The following is a 3,363-nucleotide window of genomic DNA, read 5'->3' as shown; positions in this document are numbered from 1 at the left end:
GAGGGGTTGGCGTTTTGGACGATCCAGGGGTGCTCGAGAACCTTGTGGAGGGGTAGGCCGTGAGCTGAGTTCTTTACAAGCATCTGCAACAAGACCAGAACAAACAGACCATTTGTAAGACAGACACATTTTCAGCACATGACATGTCACATTAACTATTTTCTTGTTGTAATCATGATCAGAAGTCAGTTACCTGTGAAATGAGGTCCTTCGCAGCAGGAGATACAAACGGTTTCGACGGGAACTTCAGATCCACTTTTACTCTCGTGTATTTTGAACAAGGCAGTTTTAGAGGCAGCAGTTGCTTACAAGGGTGCAAAGGGAGCTAAGTAGAGTTGCATGGATTTTAAACTAACTATAATCTCTCAATCATGAAGATTTAAACATGTGATTCAATCGGAATAACTTATGGTGCAATGCTGCAAATGTAGTATCACTGCTGAGTTACCTTCGATATGTCTCCGAGTGTTCTTTGGCTTTAAAAGTTGGGAGCCCATAAAGGAATTCATAACATAGGATGACCAAGCTCCATATGTCTACATGGTAATCGTGCTCTGTCTTCTCCACTGCAAACATGCAACAAATTGAGAGGCAAGTAAAGCTAATAGAAATTTGTGGTATTCTATTTCACCACGAATCAGTTGTGACACTGAAGTAAATGAAAAGGAAAGTACCTATTTCAGGAGGCAGATAATCTAAAGTCCCACACATTGTCCTCCTTTGGTTAAAGGTATGAACAGACCAACCGAAGTCAGCAATCTTCAGCTCGCCCTATTATGAAAGCATATACCTATTGTAAACACCAGAGAGCATACTGTTCTAGATCATAAAAAGCAAAGCAAAGTAGTGCAAATACCTGCACTCCAACTAAAAGGTTTTCCAGTTTAATATCTCGATGTATCACGTGCTTCCCATGAAGATAGATCAGGGCACGTGCCAATGATGCAATGTACTGAAAATAAAAACAAGGAAAGTTCAGCTACTACTTTTGAATAATGACAGCAATTGGTTGCTTAATGTTTACTAATAGCATGTTTGTACCGTGGCATTCAGGGTGTATCTTGCATGCAGTACTGTAGAGCCAAACTCGACTCAAGAAGCGCTGGATCTCACCTTGTTTTGTCCATGCAACTATGCATGCATACCAAAACCCATCTTTCCACTGGATACAAAATCTTAGGCCACAAAAGATCCCGAGCACGCTAGGATATACAGAGTACCATATATGTATATATACGGTGAAGGTTTTCCCGTGCAGCGTGCGAAATGGAGAACGCTCCCCCATGTCTTGAAAGCCCCTCGTGGGGTCCACACGAACCGGCTCAAACAAACCTCATCTGGGCCCATTTATCAGACACACCACTGAGACGACAACTTCTCCTGTTCATTCATTTCGCAGATCGTCTCCTAGCGAGTGAATTTTCTCAGCCCCGTCGAATACCGTTCAGTCACCGTGTCCGTATCTCTTGCTCTATTAGTAGAAATTAATACATAATAAAATCATTTTCCCCCAAGAATACGACGAATTCTGATTATTTTCTGCTTGTACTCATTTGAAGAGTGGAGTAAATTCCTCACAAAAATAAACGAGCACATTTCTTTTAGCTTAGCTGGTGGGAGGAAACCGAAAAGGCAAGTCCATCTTGTGACGTATAGTTATCTATCTTGACTTCCATAAGTATTATTCCAGCATCTTTCCGCATAAACCCTTGGCTTTCACCATTTTTGGCACGCACCTTTCTGCATTTATATATAACTAAATACTCCCTCTGTATCGGAATATAAGTCGCTGGAGTAGTACTCCAGCGACTTATATTCCGGTACAGAGGGAGTATAATTTTTTATCACGTTTTAGCTTGGAGCAAGTTTGTTTTGCTGGATCCTAAAAAAAAGTTCGTTTGGCTCACTTTTTCTTCTGGTTTTAAAACACACATAAACTCTAGAACCTTTACCTTATTGGAAAACACCGAAGGAGTACATGTCTCTAAAGGGTTTGTCAGATCAACAACATCAAGCAAGGGTTTGTTGGAGGCAGACGCATTGATCTCCGATGGTGCCGGCGCATCAACCACGTCAAGTAAAGGCCCATCCATGGCAAAGGCATCATCATCTGAAGATGGGAATGTAGTGAACAAATTATCCAAACCAAGGCCAGTAACATCATTGTCAGAGTCCTCCGCAGCAGAAATTTGCGATTCAGAATCAGATGATTCGGCAAGCAAGACTTCAAGAGAACGGCTGCTTGTACTTGTTCTCTTTGCTACGAAAGCCATGCCCAATATGTCATTCTCCTGTGACCCCACAGTTGGGCTTGCATCAGAACCAACTCCATTGCCCGCAAAAATATCTTCCACGTGATTTCCAGTCGTGGCATTCCTTGAACTGGTGGCTTCTCTGGAAGAATCTCCATCAGATGGTTCCATAGTACTCAAATCTGACAAGGAGTGTTCTACCTCTGGTTTTCTGAAGCTTTCGCTGGGACCTGAGTGCAAGCTGCTATAGAATACAGAGTCCATCCCACCAGAAAGCCTAATGCTGCTCTTTGTATTCTCCAGAACTCCATCCTCATCTGACAAGGTTTCCGTTGCATTGGTACTGTGCCTGTTAGCACCATTTGCAGGAGCTGCCTCCCGTGTGTGTTGATTCATGGCTCAACCTAAACTGCAGCTAAATAGGAACTAAACATCAGCTGAAAGTCGTTATGGAATCGGTCCCGACGGTCCTCCCAGGCTTGATCGAGCCGGCTCCCTTTTGGTCCGGTCCTCGAAAACGAGCTCGCTGGACAGCTCGGTCCGGTCCCGGTCCGAGCTGCTGATTGTGAAAATACTTTGGTTGGAAGACCCGGACATGCTGCTACAACGTTGGAGGCAGGGCACACAGTATATTATTATCTCTTGTTGTGCACACAGTATATTATTATCAGCTCTTAATTCCAGTTTTACATCGGACGTGTGCACCTAAACACTTAGCAAGTCGGATAGAAAGAAACAGTTGGGTGGTTCAATCACTTAATAATCCTCTACCCTTCGATACTTACCAGAAATTCAGAGTAATCCGTTAGTAGGTGTACATGGATGTGCATATGATAAATCACGTCCCCAATCTCTCTCCCGCAGACATTAGCAGCAACAATCAGGAGAAGAGCATCTCATCTCTCTCAAATTTTCTCATCCCAAAAAGTTCGTGTCATCTTCTCCCTGCCCCTAGTCAACGGCCACTACACATATAACCAGGTAGGATTATTCTCACAAATAATCCAAATTAGCAAACTATGAGTTGAAGATGTAGATTTCAGTTTCACTAAATGACCAAGATGCATCTCTAGCTCCAACACAGAAAAAATACAACTAACCATATAAATTT

This window comes from Hordeum vulgare, chromosome 1H (genome assembly GCF_904849725.1).
Source record: "Hordeum vulgare subsp. vulgare chromosome 1H, MorexV3_pseudomolecules_assembly, whole genome shotgun sequence".
Classification (NCBI taxonomy): domain Eukaryota; kingdom Viridiplantae; phylum Streptophyta; class Magnoliopsida; order Poales; family Poaceae; genus Hordeum; species Hordeum vulgare.
Note: the sequence above shows the minus strand (reverse complement) of the source record.